Genomic DNA, 24,500 nt, shown 5'->3' with positions numbered 1-24,500 from the left:
CAATGGAACTCTGCAGCCTTTCCCATCAAAAGGTGGCATCTCTTTCCTTACTTCTTGAATCTAGACTGGTCCTGTGATTTTGTCTGACCAACAGAATGCAGGCGAGGTAAAAGTAAGCCATTTTGAACCATAGGCCTCAAAAGTCTGTGTGTATTTCTGCTTTCCTTCTGGTAACCTGCTGCCCTGATGTGGATAAGCTGAGGGTAGACTTCTGGATCATAAAAACAGGGGCCCAAGTCACCCCACTGCTCCAATTGACAGCCAACTACCAGATGAAATGCACGAGTGAGGTCATCTAGACCAGTCAGCCCCCACCAACCCACCAGCTAATCACATATATAAGAGTTTACTTCAGCTCACTCAAGCCTAACCAGATCCAGCCAACTTTCTATAGACTTTTGAGAAATAATAAATGTTTGTTTTTTAAGCCAATACAGTTTAATGTGTTTTTTTACACAGCGGTACATAACCAATACAACTCCCAAGAAAATGAAATATTGATGGAAAACTTTGAATATGACTACCAAGCTTGAGAAAGAGGAAAAAAATTTGGAGAACAAGGCAATGACATGAAGAGCAGGAACTGTTCGTGCACTTAATTTGAGGGTATTGAGAAGTTAAATGACAATAAAAGAGCGTCCATCCCACAGTAAAAGGAAGACAGAAAAAGGAAGAAAGTATACTTGAAGGAAGGAAAATAAGAAAGTACCAAAGATCCTTTATGATACTTCTTTTTATGCTTTGCTAACATCAGGTTTGACTCATTGATGATTATTGGAGAATACAAGTGAAGGATAAGAGCTAAAATCTATACGAATGGAATCATGAGAAAATAGTCAACAGAAACCCACTGAAAACTATCTATATTCCCTGTAAAATGTTAGGCAGTTGAAGCACAAAAACAATATAAGTCAGGGTCTCTATTCACAAAGGAACTTTGAGTTTAATGAGAAAACGAGAGACATACATTAGGTCTTAACAAGACAGCATTATACTATGATGCAATGCATTGCTAGGTCTGAGCTACACAAGAGAGAATGCAAAGGGACAATAGAGTTGATTTGTCCAGCCACCACTAATATTTAGGTATTCTATTCAGTTTCTGTGCTGATAATACCTTGGCTGACACATGAAAGTCTCAAATGAGCAACACACTATGCCTGCTAAGGAGGACATGCTTCCAAAAATGGTTATTCTAAACTGTGCTTGTCAAAGGGAAGACTCTCAGATACATTCCAATATAATAGTAACAATGTTGGTAACTTTTCTCTGGGTAAGAATTGGAAATTAATGCAGTGAAGCACAACACTGAAAAATTATAAAACGACATAGATGAAGAGAATCAATTAAACTAGGGTTGGGAGTATTATACATAGAAGGAATGGGGTTGGAGTAAAATTAGACTTTTCAAAAGCAACACTGAAAACTAGAAGATACTAGTGGAAAGCCTTCAAAGACGATATGAAAATTATTTTAAGGTTTTGTTTTCTTTTTGGGGTACGTAGGCCTCTCACTGTTGTGGCCTCTCCCGTTGAGGAGCACAGGTTCTGGACACGCAAGCTCAGCGGCCATGGCTCACAGGCCCAGCCTCTCCGTGGCGTGTGGGATTTTCTCGGGCTGGGGCACGGACCCACGTCCCCTGCATCGGCAGTTGGACTCTCAACCACTGTGCCACCAGAGAAGCCCTTAAGGTATTTTTAATTCTAACTAATCAGAGGCATTTTGAAATGTATAAGGACTCAACAAATGTACATCTCTTGCACTCTTTTAGGAAACATCTTAAGGATAAACATCAACAAAAAGAGGGTAAGACTAAGAAAGAAGGTGTGAGATGCAGGAAACAGGAATTACAAAATGATTGAACAGCAAACAGAAGTTCCAGAATAACAATTAAGTCAGAGGCCTAAAAATAAATAATTCCTGAATGTAGCAGTCCCAAGGGTAGAAAGATAGTCCCAAGGGTAGAAAGTTGACAAATGATAGGTAGATGATAGATAGATAGATAGACAGATAGATAGATAGATAGAGATGATAGATGCATACATACTTACATACATACAGAAAAGGAAGAAGGAAGAAAGGAAGGGGGGAGGGAGGAATGAATTGGTGGATTATGAAAAATATTTGTTTATAGGTGTGTGACAGTTTTAAGGAAATTATGAATTGATAAGTAGAAAATTATAAAATGGAAAAACTCAGTTCATATCATAACTCCAGGGACTTATCTGGCGGTCCAGCGCTTAAGACTCCAAACTTCCACTGCAGAGAGCATGGGTTCGATCCCTGGTCAGGGAAATAAGATCCCCACATGTTGCTCCATGCAGCCAAAAAACAAAAAAAAACAAAGTCATAACTCCAATAACAACAAAAATTGTTCTAAAAAAAAATCATAATAAAATATTTGGCTGGTCAACAAACAACTTTTGTACAATTATAATAATTAAACCCTATCTATTGTTGTAACAATTTTTAAAAATTTAGTTTACTTTTGAAAAATGTATTTAGGGTAGGAACAAAATAAATATCTCTATTGGGGCTGGGCATTGAGAAACAGAAGTATGGTGGTGGGAACAGAAGACTGGCACAATTAAAGGAAGGCACCCACTGATAATAGAATCATCTTATAATAAGGTCTGCGTGTTGACTCAATATCTCTGATTCTATGAATCTCTGGGTCTCATGTGTAAAAATAGTTTACCTAGCTCTTTTGACAACCAAGTGAGGATCATATGAAAAAATTCCTTGGATTCTGTAAAATTAAATGCATTAAAGACATTGTTACTTTTGCTATCTTGAATTTTTCATGCTATGCAAAATTCTTTGCTCTTAATGTTATTACCTCTCTATGAACTTCTTTTATACTGTATTATGAAAATGTCTCTAACCTATCTATTTATCCTCCATTTATATTTATATCAAATTCTGTAAATAATGCTCATTTATTTTTACTTTGTTCTATTTTACATTACACAATTATACTTTTGTAGATATATTGTACAACATCAATGTGGGCAGAAAAGTATGCTAAATATCTATATGTAAGTTTAACTAATAATTACAGAAACAGTACCTAGGAACTGAAACACAAATGAAGAAATGGAACATTTGCTGACACACCAGAAATTCCCCACGCTGTTTGTATCTTTTAAATAAAAATCTTCTCCCTCCTTCCTGGAGAAAAGCACTCTGCTGGCTTTTGCGGTAATTATCTCTTTGATTCTCTTTGTGGTTTTGCCAACTCTACGTGCATCCTTACACAATAGAGTTAAGTTTTATTTGCTTCTAAAATTTATAAAAATAGAAACATACTGTATGTATTTCTCTTTTTTCTTTCACTTAAGAATATACCTGGTTTCAGCAACTATGACGCTGGGGAGATCCCCACCAGATTAATGATGTCAGGTCTCATTGTCCTCGTAGTCCTTTGATCTTCTCAGTGAAATGGTTTGATACCAAGAAAAAGAAAAACATATCTCTATGTATTTGTTAACTGAAATGCTATAGAGCAAGGAAAATTAATAAACTATATAGGTATGCATAATTTTAAGTGACTGAAAAAAATAGGGAGGTATATAGATTAAAATGCAAAATATTCCTTTTACTGTACCCTGTACACCTGTGCTCTTCTTGTTTGTGATAGAATTTGGTGTGTCTCCTGATAGTCTTTTGTCTATTCATTTGCATATATGCACAAATATGCACATATATTTCTTTTTAAAATAAGATGGCTCTTACTCCATATATTATTCTGTGACTTCTTTTTTTGCTTAAAAAAGTATCTTAAAGATCTTTCCCATTGAGGATGAATAAGACTTTCTTACACTTATCAATAGTTGCTCTATGGTGACTCAGAGTAGAACTGTACTATAATTATTGATTCTTTATTGATAAACATGTACATTGTTTCCATTTCATACCTGTGACAAATATACTACAACGAGCATGCTTGCAGAAATATATTTGGGCAAGTGTATAAGTATTTTTGTAGACCAAATTATTAGAAATAGAATTAGTAGACCCAAAACTTACAAATATTTAAGATTTGTTATTTAATCCCCAAAGCTAATACCAAAGAGCCATTAAAAATCTTTATCAATGTTCTTTCCCAAAATAGTGAGTCTAGTCACTCAGTTTTTTGGTGTTGTGAAGCATCATATACTTCTTTTCAATGCAATTGTTTGCACCAGAACAAGCAGAAGAATCAGAAATATGTGACTTGCTGTATCACTGCTCTGCTTCTATCAGACACCAACAAAAGTCATTCATGTTGCTTTATAGTCACTAGTCATATGTGTTATATTTATAAACAAATCATGTTTCAAGGCTAGTTAGAAATAAGAATTCCATTTAAGAATTAGCTTGTGGGGCTCCCCTGGTGGTGCAGTGGTTGAGAGTTCGCCTGCCGATGCAGGGGACACGGGTTCGTGCCCCGGTCCGGGAAGATCCCACATGACGCGGAGAGGCTGGGCCCGTGAGCCATGGCCACTGAGCCTGAGTGTCCGGAGCCTGTGTTCCGCAATGGGAGAGGCCATGACAGTGAGAGGTCTGCGTACCACAAAAAAAAAGAAAAAAAAAATTAGCTTGTGATACATATTTGCTGAAAAATACAAAAACAAAAACAAATGAATAGATGAGCTCCAAACTCTACCAGGTATGTGGAATTACAAAGAGCTAGTTCTCTGTGTTATCATGTATAAAATGAAGAGTTCTGACAAGAATTGGTTTCAAAAGTCTTTTCCAACTGATGGATTCTTTGCTGAGGAGTTAAGACGTGTAATGATTAATTTTATATGTCAACTTGTGTAGGCCAAGGTACCCAAATATTTGGTCAAACATTAGTTTGTTTTTTTCCATGAGGGTATTTTTTATATTAACTCTTTTCTGAATCTACAGCCTACCTGCCTACCCTGTAGATTTTGGACTCCCTGGCCTCTACAGTCATATGAGCTAACTTCTTAAAAGAAATATCTCTCTCTCTCTGCCTCTCCCTCTAGCTGTCTTTCCTTGTACACTCTCTCTCACACACACAAGCACACACATTCTATTTGTTCTATTTCTCCAGAGATCTCTAATACAGTATGTAAAGTAAAAAGAACAAAATACTAGGCCAGTATGTGAGCAGATCAGGAATGACCTATCAGGTTTGGGCTGAGTAGCCAGAGAAACAAGCCCTAGAAATATGGAGTATATATTTGAATTGTTATGGATGTAGATCTCATATTCATTTTGATTTTGACATTAGCCTGGGATATACCAATCAGATTTTTCTGTATCACGTGGCCATGTATGAGGGTTTTCATCAGGCAAGCTAATTAATATTATTTTCATAAAAGTCAAGATTACATTACAGTCTTTGTGACACAAAATTTTTTATTTTGTGACATGAAAAATAATTTTCCTAGAATTTTTTCCAAAATGCTTATGACCCCAATTACATAAACTGTAGAAGTTTGTTTCTTCTCACTTTTCTCATGTTTTCCAGCACAGGGCTGGCTGCACACATAGTAGGAGCTTAACAAATACACATATTAACTATTCCTTGAGGAATTATGGAGAGAATGCACAGGGTTATGGGACTAACCTCCAAGTCTTCTTATGCCAAAGGGGCTGTGTTTCACTCAGAGGGGTGTCTCTGGTCCCAGCATGTTGGTAGGACCAGAATTAAATAATCATGACCCCTCAGCAACCCACATGGTTATGGACAGTTCAAAAGTAATGCAATCAAAGATGAAAACACACTCCATCTTCACAAAAAAGGAACTTGGTGCCTTTCTCCCAGTAGAAGCACACTCCTTTACATGGCAAATTGAAATATAAGGCTAATGAAATTTTCTCTATGGGTTGGGCTTCATTTATAAGACATGAGAAATAGCAATTAGATAAATTCCTGAAGCAGATGAATGTGGGTACCTATACATACCTTCATTGAGGTAAAAATCACAACAACCCGCTGCAACACAAATCAAAGGAAGCAATAAGTAGAGGTACCATACATAGTCGTGTTGAAGACAAGTATTTTAATCTAACAATTAGTTTCACCATGAATCAAATACTTTTTAGTAGCTTGAAATAAAATAGTATTTAGTTTAATTCTGATAAGGATGAAGCTTTGCTTCATTTGACCAAGGGTGTTTAAAATTTGAACAATAATGTGTAATATGGAAAGTCTTTAACGGCAACCTTTTCCTTTCTAACTAGTGCATAATATTGGTTTTGCAATCACTTAGTAATTATATGAAGAGGACATATTTATTACGAATTATTGATTTTATAATTACTGCTGCTGGCATTCACGTTATTACACAATGAAAATCTTTTAATATACAATGCTCTTCACCCTCAGCTGGCGAACAGATAGTGCAATGCAATTTAGAGAGTAGCCAAGAGTAGATTTTTATCGTTTTTTTTTTTTTTTTTTTTTTTTTTTGCCAACCAGCTAAATGGTTTGCTTTCTGAAAAATATTGCTAATGGTGCTTAAGCAGAGAGGAATGTCCAATTTCAAGGTCATTCCTGGCAGTTGATTACAGTCATCTAATGAGCACAACGTTCCTATTTAATTTAAAATTTAAGTTATTTTTGCTGCACTCATTGCTGTGAATTAAAAGTTATGACTGTAAATTTGCTGCCAGCTAAACAGACATCAAAGGCCACAATCATACACTGGATCATGACACGTGAAGATATATCTCTTATGAAATTGATTTTTCACCATGTGCAAGGCAGCTTTGCATTACTCTCTTCATGGAGTTTAGCACAGGAAATGTCTAGGCAGGTCGACTGTAATTGTCAGAGTAGTTTATATTCTGGGCCAAGAACTCCTTTTATTATTTTTTTCCCCTTCATGAAGATGTGCAAAAAAGGTTGTCTAAGCATATATTTTGATTTTACTAGCCAACAGATTGTGAACAGCTGATTTAAAGTCACTGTCACCCCCAAACGGGAAAAGATTAGGTTTCTGAAGATCAGAAATATTAAAAAGTCTGCCCAAACAATATTTGCTGCTCACCAGAATTCAAAATTGCTGATTTTCACCCTAGAAACAGCCTATAGAGTTTTGTAAAGGCTGTAAATCTATTATGCCAGTTTAATCCATCAGATTTTCACTATCCTGTGGATAAGAGCATCAAATAGAATTACATGGGCTTGATTAGTGATTTTCTTTTCTGGATATTGTGTCGCTATTACAGAGGGACATATATATATATATATATATATATATATATATATATATATTTTTTTTTTTTTTTACAAAGAATGTAAGCTGTGTCTAAATAAAATACCTGAAAAGTTAAATCATATTTTAAATGTATGCAGGTGGAATGCTATTTCTGGGCTCCTATGTGGGATTGCTTTATAGTCCTGGGCACTGTGCATTTCACTGGTGTGATTGGAAATTCATCATTAAAACAAACCATTGGAGACTTGCTGACCCCAAACCCCTTTCTTTCATCTGCAAAGGAAGCTAGTTATCATATTTCATGTGGAAGTTAAATTCCAAACTCACCAGTCTGACTTTTAAAGCCTTTTAAAAATCTCACCCTAACTTTACGTTTCCAATTTCTCTCTCACTATACTCCTCCTCTTCACAATATAGTCAGGCTTAGCTGTTCACTTCCCATGATTAGGATGTGCTCATTTCCATCCCCTTGCAACATTGCCATCACCTTAAATGTTCTCTCCCTTTCTCTTGCATATTCATTTGCTGTCGATCCTTCACATACCAGTTTGAGACCTAAGTTCCTCATGAATTTCTCTTCCTCTCCTTTTAGTCTATAGCACTCACTTAAAGACTTAGTTATATTCTACTTTTCTCACTGCCTGCTTCCTGTGTTAATTTGCAGTGGTTTACTCCAATAGAGGAGATTTTTCTTGAGGATGAGGAAGCTACTGCTTCTCTGTGAACACACAACTTGGGCCACAGCAGTGTTCACTAAACGTTTTGTAAATTAAATGTAATGGAATTGAATTCTGAGAAATAGGATTCTAGCAGTGACTAACAGGGACAAAGAACAATTGGTGAGGGTTCCAGACAGAGAGTAGCAGGTATGAAAGTCCTAAGGTGGGGACAAGTCTTTGTGGTGCTCAATAAAAATATTAAAATCTAATGGGCTGCAGGAGGGGGAAAAAGAGATGATGGTTTGAAATAAGGTAAGCAGGGCTGGATGAAAAAAAGTCTTGTGATGACCATAAGGAGTATGGATTTTGTTTGAAGTGTAATCGGAAGCCAGTCAGGGTTTTAAAGAAAGAAATTATGTGATCGCATCTACCAATTGAACGTGTATAAGGATATATAATTTGGTTGGTATTTTGGAGAGTGCAGTGATAGAGCAGCCAGTGGATTTTACCATCCCCTTCTGCTTTAGGATTCATACACAAAATCAGAGTAGGGAAGGAATTTCACTAACATATATTCACCTCATGGAAACATTTCAAGGAATAGGGTTGTGTGTATTTATATATATATGTATATGTATTGATATATACATGATATATAATTATATATTTCAGGAAGATATTCACACACTTACAGAAATTGCCAAGGTAAAACACATCACCAGTTGGAATCTTGTAAGTATTTCTAATGAAGTTGTTTTTCTTGGATTTATGACAATGTGAAACATGGATTGCTTCCTTTCATTTACACAGTTTCTAGAGCAGCTATTACCATTGTATTTTCCAAAATAGATTTTTCTTTTCCCATCTTGTAAAAATGTGATTTTTATTTATGTACCTTTCATTTGTCTCAAAATGTTCAGCTTAGTGACAGTCAATCAAACTAATGAATTATGAAATGAATTATGAACTGAAACTAATAGTAACTTAACTTTCCCAAACTGCCGGGACAGGAGGTAACATATAATTGATTCCTGGCATTCCATGATAGTGGAGTTTTCCACACATAATTTGCCACAACGTCAACAGCCTCAGGTTTGAGAGCCAGGTCATCCTCTAAGACTTCACATCAATTGGTCACAAAATTGGGTTGTTCAGCAAGTTGGGGTGCTGAACATTTAACACTCTGGTCCAACATCTCTTCTTGGGAAGCAGGGGTCTTGATAAGCATTACTCTAGAAACACAGAATTACTGTTTACCTCAAATTGGCACCTATGATCATTTTTGAAATCTGATGACATTTTGATCAATCCACTTCCAAAATAGATATCACTGAAACTCCTTTCTGTGCACAGAGATATGTGAGACATCATCTAATCAATTTATCTTCCCCAGATAATCCTGCAATTGAACCAGCCCGTTCAGTAGGTGTCTATACTTTTTTAAAAGCTTTTTCTCAAAAAACACATCTACACCTCTCTTTGAAAATACATCCCACAATCTTAACTACTTCTATCAGAGTGCCATGATGATGTAGTGAAAAAAATAATAGTAAGATGGGAATCAGTCATTTTCCATTTTTACCATGTTTTGCCAAGTTGACTAGACTGTGTTACCTTGGATAAGTTACTTCACCTCCCTAGGGCACAGTTTATTCATCAGCAGGATAAGGAGATTGGATTAATTGATCTTCAAGGTATGCAGTCTACCTCCAAATATTGTTCTTTTTGCCTTGATTGTTTGTTTGCTCTTACTTGTTTGTTTGCTTCCATCTATCACATATTAAAAGGCTGAGAAAAGAGTCTTCCTAGTCCTATTTATTATAATTCACATATATGAAGAGTACAATAGATGTGCCACTCTATATTTTATTTTCCTGTAAGGCAAAATGCTGTGTTTACTTTCATTAGGCTTCACAATTTCAGCAAATATTTTATCATGAAAGTAGGAATGCCAGGCCGGGCAGGCAATTATGCAGAATAGTCCTTCCTTCCTGCTATTACAATGAATACTTCCACCTCTTGCCAATCTAGAGAGCTTCCAAAGGCATCATGAGAACAGGTGATTCTAGTCAGTGCTTCACTTTTTATTGCTTTTCACTTTTTATTTCTGTTTATGTGTTTTTAAAGTATCCCCATGCTCTTTAGCTCTCAGACTAAGTCCTAGTTTGCCAATCCAAAGAGACTACTTGCAATGTTAAAGGAGATCAATACTATTTTGGATAAATTCTCACTATCCTTCTCAAAATGCAGGGGTTAATGCAAGATTAAATGTAGTAGCATAACTTTTGATTTTCTGTGTGACATGATTTTGTAAAATAGCAGATCATTCAGAAATCATTAATATTTGGCCTTGAGGTATATTAGAGGATGCATCTTTGATCTCCCTTTCTAATTATGTTTTGCTTTGGTTTAATCTTAAAGAATTAATTTGCATTCCCAAAGCACATACCAAGTAACAACAGAGAAAGGGACTTAGAAAAAAAACAAGGGAGAGAGAACTAGGATAAGCTTCTCAAATGCCATGGAAAAGTCATAAAGTAAATATGTAAGTAAATAATCCAAGATTTCATTAAATTTACCCTTTGTTCTGCACGCCAGCTTCTCTATCTTAAAGTTATTTCCATTTGTCTCCTCCTCGAAACCAAAGTCATTGAAGATCAACAAATAAATATGAATTTGTGACGACCTTCTATAAATACAGAATTGTAGAGAATGTGTGTTGAGAAACAAGTCTCTTGCCATTCAGAAGTTTCCAGTCAAAGCTGACCCATGAACCTAAAACATATGTAGTGCAGAAAATAAGAAATGGCAAAGCACAAAATATCATATAATTATTAATTGTTCAATTGTTGTGGCACAGTGCATCCTCGCCATAAGAGATTAACAGGCGATCAATAAGAGCTGCTAAAGGAGAGACAGTGTCACACGGGTGTTTGAAATGGGGTTTTAAATCTGAGTAAGATTTAAATAAACAGGAAGAAAGACAAGAGAAGGACATTCCAGATTTCAGTGTTCAGGAAAAAAAAAAAAAAAACAATTTGGAAATACATTATACAATACAAATACCCATTATACTGATGCAGGAGCTGAGCAAGCAATTTATTTTACTCATAAATTTCAAATAAAGAAACTTGAATCAAGATGTTACCTAAAAAATTTGCAATGAAAGAGGGGTAAATTCCCCTTGGCAACACTGTATGTCAGTTGTTGAAATTCACTCTCTACTTCTAGTTAAGCACAGTTGCTGGATTAAAAAAAATTCTAACGTCTAACAATATTTGAAGCTTTGTGCTAAGATAGGGTTATCAAATCCCATGCTTCAGGGCATCAGGGTTTTGCTGAAGGGCACTAATGAGGATTTTTATCCAGTCTCATTGGCATGTAACATCAAGAAAAAGCTGTGTTCAAGATCAGGTTACTGATGTCCTGTGTGAGCATAGCCTTAGACAAAAAATAAATTTCTATGGACTTTGACATATTTCCACTTTCCCACACCTCAGCACTCAGAGAATCTCCCAACGCCTTTGCTTGCTTAAATTGTCATCATTGAGACCAACTGGAGAAGTGATGCCATTAATGAGAACCTCATTGCTTTTCAGAAAATGTGAGTGTAAATTATGCTTCTCATATATTTCACCAGGTAATGATGTAGAGCCTATGAGATATTTTGTTTTGTATCATGCCCAGGAGTCAGGACAAAGAGTGAGGTTGGAGAAGAGATGGGAGAGGACTGGAGAATCAAAATAAAATATCTCTATCTCTATAAAGATATATCTATTTTTAAACAACTTACAAACTATTTACAGAGACAAGGTAACTGCACAAGAAACACATACAAGTGAAAAGGTGCAATAAAGTTGGGACAATAAGGACAGTAAGATAAGTCTGAAGACAAAATGGTATAAAAGAAAATATAGATCAACACCAAAATTTGGAAAAGACACAGTGCCAAGGAAGGATGAAACTACTGCTTTGAATGGCATTACTTAGTTACAGGAAGGGGAGTGGAAGAAAGAAGGCCAGTCTATGCCAGGATGGGGACCAGAGAAGCATGTTTGGGTCTCCTTATTTTAGCATTTGTGAGTCCACAATTTTTCTATGAGTTAAATATTTTTATTCTTACTTTACAGGTGAGGAAGGTGAGGCTTAATGAGTTTAATCAATTTGTTCAAGACTACACAATTATGTAATTGGTAGAGCTAGATTAAAACTTGGGAAATGTAAAATAAATAGCTAATTGGAAGCAGCCGCATAGCACAGGGAGATCAGCTCGGTGCTTTGGTGCTTTGTGACCACCTAGAGGGGTGGGATAGGGAGGGTGGGAGGGAGAGGCAAGAGGGAAGAGATATGGGAATATATGTATATGTATAGCTGATTCATTTTATTATAAAGTAGAAACTAACACACCATTGTAAAACAATTATACTCCAATAAAGATGTTAAAAAAAAAGTGGCCACCACATTAACAAAACAAACAAACAAATAAAAAAAAACAAAAAAAAACAAAAAAACTTGGGTGTGTCTAACCCCAAAGTCTTTGCTTTTCTCCACTCATAAGCAAGGCATAAGTTGATTCTGCAAATGAGGAAACTATATCCTGAGATGATTTTCAAAGTAATCAGAGATTCAGATGATTCCAGTTAGACGTTCATGTCATGAAAATAGAAAAGACACAGAAACAGTGAAAGAGACAGAAAGAAGTAGAGAGACACAGAGAGAAATAAGACAGAATCAGAAGAGAATAAGACTCTAGTAAGCCAGGTAAAATGGTTTCCATTCTTTTGAATATTTTAATATATCTTAGACACTCATCATTTCACAAATCAATCAACAGATTATGTTAATCCTATTACAATTTCGTAAAAAAATCTCAACCAGAATAGGTCTTTATCATTTCTCATGTTGAGTATGGTGAGCTGTTGCATCTCTCAGATGAGTCTAATATGATTTGCTTAGATCAATGGTTCCCAATCACACGGGGAGTTTTAAAATATCCCAATGCCTACGTGACATTACTTGCCAATTAAATCAGAAAGTTTGAGTAGGAGTCAGGCATAATAGTTTTTAAAAATTCCCAGGTGATCCTAATGTGCAGCAACATTAGAAAACTAGTGGCTTACTTGAAAATTCACTTAATTTTCCTTTATCCTAAATCTATCTTAAAATTTTATGTTTTCCTTATACAGGTAGATGTCAGATAACTACGTTTAGAGCTTAGGGTTTAAGCTTTGTGTAAAACTTATTTCAAAAACCAGCTCTGCCATTTCTTTGAGCATGCTACTTAAAATTTCTAAATTTTTGTTTTCTCACCCATAAATAAATAACACCCATCTCCCAATGCCCTCCGGTATTAAATGAGATGATAGATGGATAGGATCTGACACAGTACTGTTCCTATGGTGCTCAGGTAATATTGTCTCCTGTTTTTCTTTACCCACTTTAATGAGGAAGTTGAGTCTGCTAACAAAAGCAACTTGCCCCAGGTTCCAGAGCTAGTTAAAAGCATAACAAACCTAGACATTTTCCAGCATCTCTCTTTAAAGTATTGTTTTCATTGTAAAATTTTAAAGATAGTTGGGGGAAAACAATAACAACAGCAAAAACCAATCTAGAGGATTTTTCCACCCTCCTGCCTGAAAGTCTCCAATGTGCCTCTGAATCAAGCTTATGATCTGCTTAATGTGTCCCTGCCTCATCATTTTATACATTCTTGTCTCTCCTTTTGCAACATCTTTTGCACCCAGCCTGACTTCTGTCTTGCAACTTCTACCCAACCTATTTCTTCCTCACTTTTTTTCTTCTTACTCAGGGTATTCCTTCTGCCTTAGTTTCCTCTTATCAGAATATGACTCATCCTTTAAGAACCAAATGAAAATTTATCAGGTCGACAAAATATTTCTTTTTTTCTAAATTTAAAAATAATTAATTTATTTATTTTTGGCTGCATTGGGTCTTCGTTGCTGCACGTGGGCTTTCTCTAGTTGCAGCGAGGGGGGCTACTCTTCATTGTGGTGTGTGGGCTTCTCATTGCGGTGGCTTCTCTTGTTGTGGAGCACGGGTTCTAGACACACAGGCTTCAGTAGTTGTGGCACGTGGGCGTAGAGTGCAGGCTCAGTAGTTGTGGCACATGGGCTTAGTTGCTCCATGGCATATGGGACCTACATGGACCAGAGATCAAACCCGTGTCCCCTGAATTGGCAGGTGGATTCTTAATCACTGCACCACCAGGGATGTCCTGACAAAATATTTCTTATTCCTTCTATTAACCTTGGCTGAATAATAATAATAATATCCTAAAGTTAAAAATTCTCTGTTTTAATCCAGATGTTCACTAGTTTCCTTCCCTGGGATGGGGTTGAGGGCAGGGAGAAAGATTAGAATGCAATGCATCCTGGGGCTATTTGGGGATTTCTCAAAGAAAAGAGAACACGTTTTACAGAGCACCAGTAAGTCAATAAGATTGGGGCAGACTGTTATGATTAAGGAAAACAAAACATCACATAAGATTTCATTTACAAGTATATCTATAGTTTATTTCTATATGTGAAATAACAACCATTTAAATAATTCAAGCCTGGTAAGTGCCCAACGCTGTATCAATTTTCTAGCTATTTTGGAGAAAATGGTTATTCCTTCCTTAATTATTCAGTTGATTATGTCAATTCTACAATTCACTTAGCCAGTGTAGACTCAGTCTCAAAGTTTTAATCCAGAGCCTGTCACTCACTTCCTCAACAACCTTGGGCAAGTCACTTAATTTCTCCATATCTCAATTTCTTTGTCTGTAAAATTGGGATAATAATCTTGACCTCACGAGAGGTTACATGAATTAACTGATTAATGATTATAAAGCAATTTGAAAATACAGAACACTATATAAATGCTAAGTATTGTTATTAAGCAAATCAATTCAGAAAATCAAGATAATGACATTTCTTTTCAATCTATTTCTTAAAGTGTCTAATGTCTTTGCATCTAAGCTCTGTGTTGTAAAAAAGCAGTTTAAATATTTATAACTTAAAATTTTCTAGTTTAACCAGTTCCTACCGCATACCACAGAGTAGAAGAGGAGAAAAAAAAATTCTTGAGCTGGAAACTTGAACTTCTCACTCGCTTTGACTTTTTGCTTATATCTAGTTTAATTTAGGTGGACAAAAAGGGTCTATCAATCAAGTATATCTATCTATCTAATCTATCAATTTACTAGAATCCTGGAATTTCAGAGTTAACGTGGACATTAAAGACTTTATATTCCAATACCCTTGTTTAATTGATATGAAGAAAATATTGAAGGAGAAATGATTTGTTCATGTTTGTATGGACAGTTTGTGCCAGAGATGATTTCTATTTTCAATCCTTAGCTGCCTAGTCTTCAGATGCAGAGCAGATAACAGAACATAGGAGAAACATGAGGATCTTACTTGGAGAGACTGATGAGATTGAAAGCCTTGCAAATTATGATTAATTAATGTGAACTTTAAAAAATAACATGAAATGATTTGGCCAATTCCTAGTTCATCAATTGTGGAGTTTGTTCACACAGCTTTGGAGATAAAAATTATTAGGATTGACCATTGTGCAATTTCCAACTTTGATCACGTTGCATTCACTTAATTTTGTCACTTTTCCTTAAAATCAGATGACCTCAGGAATTAGGTTTCAGATTATATATAGAAATACAGATTTTAAATAAAGATACAAAATGTAATATAGAGTACTGATTTTCAATTCAAATATTACAGTTCTATGTCCAGCTCACCTGAGTAGCCTTAGCCAGGTATCCTCTCACTGGGGCATGGTTCCCTAATCCATTAAATAAAATGTCAGGGTAGAAACCTGCTAGAGTCTCTCAGTGCCAAAGTTCTGAATACAGTGATGTCTGAAACCAAAGTTTAGAATTCCTCAGGTAGACAGTGGATTCTGAATAGGTCATAGACAATAAATCTGATTGTAAAACCAGTCACACTTAAACCAAATGCTCATTTGAGGTTTCCTATCTTCAGTGAATACATCTGCAGGATGTTAATGCTGAAAGGAATATTAGAGATCATTTAATCTGATTCCCTCATTTTATGTTGAGAAAACTGAAGTCTTGAAATATTAAATAAATAGTCCAAGGTAACAAAGTCTATCAGTGAGGAAGCCAAGCATAAAACTCAAAGTTTTGGGCTTCCCTGGTGGCGCAGTGGTTAAGAGTCCGCCTGCCGATGCAGGGGACACAGGTTTGTGCCCCGGTCCGGGAAGATCCCACATGCCGCAGAGCAGCTGGGCCTGTGAGCCATGGCCGCTGAGCCTGCGCGTCCGGAGCCTGTGCTCCGCAACGGGAGAGGCCACAACAGTGAGAAGCCCACCTACCCAAAAAAAAAAAAAAAAAAAAAAAAACTCAAAGTTTTTGGTAGATCCAAGTTGACTGTAGTTCTTCTAAATCATTAATTAAGATGACATTGGGGGTAAATGACAATTATGCACTGAGGTTAGAAATTTCATAAGCCAAAAGAATAGTTAAATCTTTAAATATTGCTTCTCCTGATTTTCTTCTTTTTAGTCTTCACATGGGCTTGTTCTGAAGACATAGCTTTTAAAATAAGGTAATTCTTTTCAAAATAACAACTCAAATGTCATAGTGTCTAAAATACCATCATCAATACGCACCTTTCTCTTTGATGACCTGTCAATAATATGTTTCATGAATTTTGTTGCTGGATGAGTTGGGGGAAATCTGTCTGCTTCTTATGAATGTTTGGATTGAGCGATGGATACCTTACAGCTATCTCTTGCTCAGCCTTGGCTTTTCATAGCAATCCTACAGGTTAGGAAGGGGTCCAGTGCCCTTTCCAGAGAAACACTGGTCAGCTGAAATAAATGTTGCTGATTTAACATCCTCTATTAAGCAGTTTAAAGTACATTTTACCATCAAGTGGAATCCTTGCATTGACACTTGAGCATTCCTGAACCAGTTCTCATAACAACCCAGTAGTTTTATGAATATCTGAGGACCTGCAGAATTCAACATGTAAAGCCTCACCACACCCACTGTCCTGAAGTATGGAGGGGGTACCTCAATAAGAACTCCCCTCTTCACAAAAGCTGGTGAACAGGAATGTGGAAATACCATGTAGATCTCGATTTGTGGATCTTCTTTGGCACCAGGTGATATTTATAGGCTTTGCTGGTTATAATGCTTGGTATTCAAGTGTGAAGCTGTCAGCATGGTTGAGAACACAATTTTACCATAAGATGATACAGAACAACAAGCTACCACAAATGGCTGAATCTTCAGAATCTTGCATTTATTTTCCAAAAATTGGATTAAGTAGAACAAGTATCTCACCATCATTTCTGAATTCAGAAGCCCATTGCTAGGAATGCTATTTTCATCACCACTGAGGTCTCTCTAAATATATATCAGCCCACTCACAATCCCTATTTTAGCCTCCCATGGGAACCTCAAACTTGAAATACCTCACACTTAGCACACCATATTTTCTCTTAAGTTGTTGTAGTCAATTAATTAATTTATTAAATGACTCATAACCATAGGTCTCTGTATATGAGTCACCATACAGAGGGATATGGGGTTCTAGGAAATACCTGGATAAACTCCCTGTTTTTGGATGTCTGAAATTTCATGTGAACATCATTTCTGTTAAAAATTAAACATCTCTGGAAAGGTAGCAAATCAAGTGATCTACCATTTACAACTTAGAATAAATGAGTTTATTTGAAAATATCTTAGCACAGTTTTTAATGATAGAGCCCAGGGAGAAATAGTAGACAGACGATATCCTAGAGGATATAAATGTGTGTATGTGTGTGTACTTATGTTTCGGGACATAGTGAAAAATCAAGAGAAGATTCCAACAGTGAAAATTTTCTATAATCCTTTCTCCCCTCAAAACCCTATTCCTCCTGTCTCGGAAGAGCAATCCACCAGATCAGTGGTCCTCAATCCTCTCTACATAAAAATAAAGTTACCCAAGCACAACCCCAGAAATTCTGATTCTGTTGGATTAGAATGGTGCCCTGTCATTGACAATTTTTATCTGACTCTCCAGATAATTCTACTGTACATGAAGGGTTGAGAACAACCACCCCAGACCCTATACATTCCTGCTTCCACCATCAGCTTCAGGCTTCCTCAGACCTTTGTGTCTAACCAACTTTTAATGTACTGATGTGAAAAGCATTCCTCTTGAGTTAGTTGCCCTCTCAACACAGTGAAATAAGGCATTGATCTCCACAGTGTACATCTTCTCTAAGTTTCACAGTTCACAGCATGTAATTAAACATGAATGCTTTCCACAAGTTTCCCAGCACCTCCATTTGAAAAGATGCACTTGAGCATCAAGCACCCAGGGTGCAGTGTTTCTTTGCACATTAACACCTGAGAGCAGGAAAACTAATTTAGTGGTTCACAGCCCTTTTGTGGTTAGGTCCTCTTGAGAATATACTGAGTGCCATCCCATACTCAAACATTCACAACCACTTTACCTTTCAGTGAAGTTACAGCCCCATAAAATTCATCTATGGACCGTTCTGGTTCCAAGAACCTTGTATTCAGAATGTATAAAAGGATTTTTTAAGGATTAATGTTTCTAATCAGATGAAACCCTATAGAATAGTATTTTAAAATAAGGGCTTTGAATTTGAGCATGGGCTTTAAAATCTAGGTTCTGTTAATCATCATTAGCATGACATTGGGCAAATTATATAATTTTTGTGAGTCTTAGTTTTCTCATCTTTTAATTAAGTATAGTAACAATCATCTCTAAAGGTTTTAATGCTGTTTATAAAAAATAATGTATCTAAATCACTGAGTACAGCATCTGGCCATAGCAAATACTCAGCAAATAGAAATCACCGTGATGGTAATAGATAGTAAAAATAATCTTTAAGAAAAACTAACAAGTTCCAGGTAGATATAGCTTTGAGAGAGTGCGGGGCTGCTGGTGATGTATTAGGGCAACCAAGATAATTTTCCCTTCATATAATCTTATATTTGTCTGTTTGCATCTACACAAATGGTGCATGAATATTAGGAAGCTGATCTGAAGAAAAAATACATAAAAACTAACTATAGTAAGTTAAGCAGAGAAATGGGGTAGTTAACTGAACAGTAAGAGCATGAAAAAGATTATTGAGGACTAAGAACAAAGGGTTGGAATCTGATACAGAAACCACATCTTTTGTCCTCTGCTGCTCCTGTCCGGCTGATCATGGCTTAGGACTATGTAGTCTTGTGTGAGCCCATTTAGTAGCGCTCTCTGGAGATGACTGTCTACAGCTGGCTGCTGGACAGTGTTATGCAGAGTGAAGAAAGACCCCTCCTCTGCTACTTGGCATCAGTGGAAGAAGACCAGAAGGACTGATTTTGGGGATTTAGAAATTTTATTACCAACTAAGATTGTCTTCTGACCCCTGACTGATCTTTGGACATGAGAGTAGAAAGTAACCACCCCTGGTCACCATGCCCTTCTGATGGAGGAGGACTGCTTCCTGCAGCTTAAGCACCAGAATAGGAAAACAGAATCCTGGGGGCTCACAAGATCCACAGTGGGAAGCACACAACAGCTTGCGTTTGTCACCTATACCTTGTTTTTCATAGACAAGTCATAACATTGGCTCCAACATGGAACACACACAACTCTAAGCTTGGTTTTGGCAGGCAAATGAGAATGAAAAAAAGGCATCCATCCTTTCCTTATGGAATGTAAACATCTCACTGCTGGGCAGAAATTTACATCAGATTTTCATATTTGCAAGGAAATGTATATAAGTTACTCCCCAGAAGTTTATCCATATGTATACTCAATATTTGGCAATTTTGAACCAGCTTATAAAATGGCCTTTGATTTTTTGATATACACTTTTTTCTCAGTCTTATATAATAGAAACTTATAATATAGTAATTTTTTCTTAAATTCCCGGATTATTAGTTTGTGTTATTCTGAGCTGACTGCAGACTGTCACAATTAAGTCTGAGAGCAAGGCTGAGCAGTTGCATTGCACAAGGGTCTAATGCAACAAAAGACACTGAGGAGGAATGTGGTGGAGCAGGTCTGGATTTTAATGGAGCCACTTGCCCAGTCTATACTACTTGACCTACTTTCTGCTTCATACAGTCTAGCTCATGCAGATAGGTAAAAAGCAGGCTGTAGGTAAAAAACAGATACCACTTCCCAGCTGAGATTTCCATGGCAAATAATGAAATTAAAAGAGATAAACCCGTACACATGGATTGTGCAACTAATTTAAAAGGAACCTGATTCAAAGACTGTTAGATATTTATGCACCACTGTTTACATTCAATTATTCAGTCAACCTCATAGAGACAGGGTTACAAGATGGAAGGATGACAATTTCATGTTACCTTTCTGAAATTTTTTAACATAACAAGAAACAGCTATCCAGATATTGAGATGCAATCACTTTGCAGCTAATACAAAAGATACATATGCACACATGCGTGTGTATATATATATATATATATATATATTCATTATATTCATCATAGCTATCCAAGTAGAATATCAGTAACTCTCTGAACAAGTGGCAAGCCCAAATTAAATTAAAAGGCAATCACAGGAGAGTGTGAAAGCCATAGTTCATTGCACAGGGAGGTCAGTGAGCTCTCAAAGCCTGATGAGATGACAGGCCTGAATCACTAGTGGCCCAGATGAAAACCACTTTTGACTTCAAGTGACCAAGGAGGCCATGTATGTCCAAGTATCTTTCCACAGCCAGTGGCTTAAGCTGGAAAATCCAAGGTTAGACATTGAACCCTGTTAGAAAGGCAAAACCCCTTCATAAACCATTATCCCCTCAGTAGAAACCTTGTGTGTGCCAAAGATGACTGTAGGTGAGGGAAACAGAGGAAGTTTCCACCTTTGCCTACCCATTGTCCTGTATGTCTAGTTGAGTACATTAATGACCAAACACAGAAATGGTTACACAAATAGAAGCCCTAAAATGTGCCCCAAGGTTTACTAACACTGAAGGGTATGAGGAATCAATTTAAATTCCTCCCATTGTTATGCCTTTTTTTCTTTAGGAGTTCCAAGGTCTAAATAACTACATAGAACAAATCAAGGGAAAATAGGGCCCAGCTGCCTATGGCCTTTTTCGATGAATAGGACTCTAAGTCAGTCACTCAGCTGTTTTATTACTTGTCTTTAAGGCTGATGAGTCCCAAGCAGACCTGCATCACTGAATTCTCAATAAAGGGTTAGTGCTTGTCCTGCAGAATAATAAGAACTGCTAATGACACCAATTAAAAGCTGTAAATGTCATTTATACTTGTTTGTTATTTTTCAAATCAATAAGGCTGGAAAGACACAGCAGCCTGAGATAATTTAGATTGGAACGGTTTGTGGAGACATCTTAATGGATATATTACAATCAGTATTCTAGTTCTCCTTTTGAAGAAATTGTGTTCCTCATTGGGTCAATTCTGATATTTATTTAAAGCAGAACATATGCCCCAAATAATTAAACATAGGGGAAAATATTTAAGGCAATAAAAAGAGAGACAAGTATATATCTTTCTTAATTCCATTCATTAAGTCCCCTGTTTGAAAATGTCCCCGTTTTATCTGAGAAGATACCTTTAAATGGAATAATGAATAATTTAATAAAAAGTGAAAAATAAATTCAGGAAGAGAAAAGATTAGTAATGCAGACTACAGCACTATGCTCTGATGCTGTAGGAATTGCAGGAACACGTATTTTTATAAGGTTCTTACTCTTTTGCCAAATGCCAATATTATACTTGTATTTTGTGCATTCAAAAGATTGTGCAAACTGTGCATAATGTGTTAGAGAGTTTTGCCAGAGTATGAGGCAGTTGTTAAGAACTCTAGAGATACGTGTTTCTTTAATTCCAAAAGTAGTACAGGAGTCTCATTTCTCACTGGGGCCCTGTTCTAGCAAGAGAAAACTATTAAACATTTCACTGATGAGGCAGCAACCAGGGACAGACAACCCATTCCCCATAAAATGACTGAATTGTACCAATTATCATAGCTAAAGGGACATCTCACCAGAAAATTTGAGAATAGCGCACCAAATGAACTTCTGGGTATTTTTGTGAATGTGTTCTTAAACTCTTGTACTAGAATTTGGAATGTTGACAAAGATTATAAGAAGTAGCCCATGAAATTTAAAATTGCCTATCCTAGCTGTCTTCCTCTAGACACACCCCTTCTTCACTGAGTAGGTTTTCCGCTTTGTTTGAAAGATCAGATTTAAGTGGTTAATATTTTGAAGCTTTGTTTTTAATTACTTTGAATAGGACAGTGAAATCACCAAGCAAGGAAAAATACTTAAAAGTACAATTTGGAAAATTACTGTTTAAACAAACAATCAATGACCATTTTGAGTAAATGTCTACCTGACAATAAAATAATTAAAAACTTAAAATTTCAGATACTCAATTTGTTGTCTCTGCATAGCACTCATTATCCAGTGTGATTATTTACACTTAAGATAAGCATGGGTATCTAAGGCTTTAAATTAAAACAATTTAAAAAATTAAGTTAACTAATTTTTAAAATCAAACATACAGTGATGCAGTAGGGACAATTAAAGGGTACAGCAGTTCTACTCTACCCATATACCTTTTCTGGTTGATTCATTGGTACATATATTTTTGGCCTTTTGTGAATTTCAATGATGTGATATCATAGATAATAGAAAAAAAGAGCCAAACCAGATTTAGGAGTCTGTCTCAGTATGCTGCTGCCCAAATTATTTAATACAGATTGATACAAAATTTGATCTCCATTATTCTCAAGCTGGTCTTTGTTTTGAATAACATAACTATTGTATTTACAAATTGTCTCTAACTTACCTCCTGACTCGTAGTTGTCTATTCTATTACACTTTCCCAATTTTCTCATTTAGCCAAATTTATCTGTTCATTGTTCCCCAAGTATTTCTCACACTCTCTTCAATGTCACTGCCTCCATCTAGAATGTATCCTTTTTTACGTTATCTCCAGCTATGAAAATTCTACTATCCTCTGCAGACCAGTTCATAGTTCAGCCCCTCCCTAAGGCATTACCTGATCAAGCCAGTGGCGAACAGTGTCTCATTCATTTGTTTGCTCATTTATTTTGCACAGATTTATTGAAGGTCGGCTATGTGCCAAGCACTGTGGTAGGCTCTGCTCTCCCCTATAAAATACTAGTTCTTTATTTGGACCATTTGCATAACATTTGCTATATTTTGACTGATGTTACAGCAATTTGGGGTGAGTTTTATTTCAGCACAGGAAATGGTAAGTTTCTTGAGAGTTGAGACCTTGTTTCAGTTATTTTGAATTTGCTGCACAGAACGAGTGAGCATGAAGCTCTGAATGTACAATTCTAAGACAACTAAGCTGCTCAGTTTGGGGGAAAACTAATGAAAATAGGTAGCCCTGTGTCAATTTAGATAAAACACTAAGTTGGTTGTCTTATTTTTTTTTTCTTTTCCATTGGTTATAAAAAAAAAGTGGTTGATTTTAGATATGTTAAGAAAACATATCTAAAAGTAAGAAGTAAGTAACTTCTTGAATTTGGTTTCTTTTTGCCAAAGGTAAATCAGGTGACCCAATAAATGGACTGAATTAGGAATATCTGGTTTTGAGATGTGGTTTAGTATTTTTTTTTTAACACAGATGTGTACTCTGCAAGTCACCTGTGTCAATCATTGCCAGTCACAGAGCTGAGTGCCAAGATATATAGGAGTCCCTCCATCTCATTTGGTCTGTGATGAAAAGGAACAGAAAAAGATTTCCATAAGCCCAGCTGTGAGCTCAACCTAAAACCAATTCTTAGTGTTCAGGGGGTATAGTTAATCCAATACTAACTCAAATGCTCAAGGCCATAAAGAAGTAGGTGGACAGATGGGGCCAACTTTGGCTCACTGTACTTGGTACAGTGTACTTGGCTTTCTTCTTCATCAATTCCCACTCTTTCACTGTCTGAGGTTCCCTGAACTCACTCTTTCTGTCTCCAAAAGAGATCCACCAGAAACCATGAGATAAACTCCCTTGCTCTTGGAAGAAAGTTTATTTTAAGCATGGGAGGAATTATCCTATCTGTGGAATGCCAGACACCAGGAAGTTGGATGAGGCCAGACATTTTAGGGACAGCCCTAAATGTAAAAGCAAACTTTATATCTGAAACTAATATAATGTTGTATACCTTAATAAAAAATAAATAAAAATAAAATAAAGATAAATTAAACAAATTAAACAACTAACATTTTAATCACTTTGTGGAAAGGTCATTGTGCCCCCAGGGATTTAGGCTTCATAGATGTTTGTTGGATGACTGCATTTACTCATTAGTTTTCTAAAGTTAGGAACTTCCCTCTGTTTCTGACAAAGAATCTGATAAAGCAGGATGACCTCAATGGTGGAATGGACATTCCTGTTCATATATATATATTTTCTTTTTGGAAAGAAATTTCCAACTTCCCCATATATGAGAGTCAGAGGGTCACTAGTAAACAATATTTTCTGTTCAAAGAGAATTTATGTGAGTGTTCTATCTCAGCTATCAAATGTAGGTCAAGAAGTCTCTCATTTCCTGAAGGAAGGGCCCTGGCAGGGTCAGGATGCTCATAAAACCATGAATCAAACCAGACTAGGGATGACTAGAGAGGGGCAAGATGGTGG

Source organism: Phocoena sinus, chromosome 14 (assembly GCF_008692025.1).
Source record: "Phocoena sinus isolate mPhoSin1 chromosome 14, mPhoSin1.pri, whole genome shotgun sequence".
NCBI lineage: Eukaryota > Metazoa > Chordata > Mammalia > Artiodactyla > Phocoenidae > Phocoena > Phocoena sinus.
The sequence above is the reverse complement of the archived record's forward strand: the minus strand, read 5'-3'. Positions refer to the sequence as shown.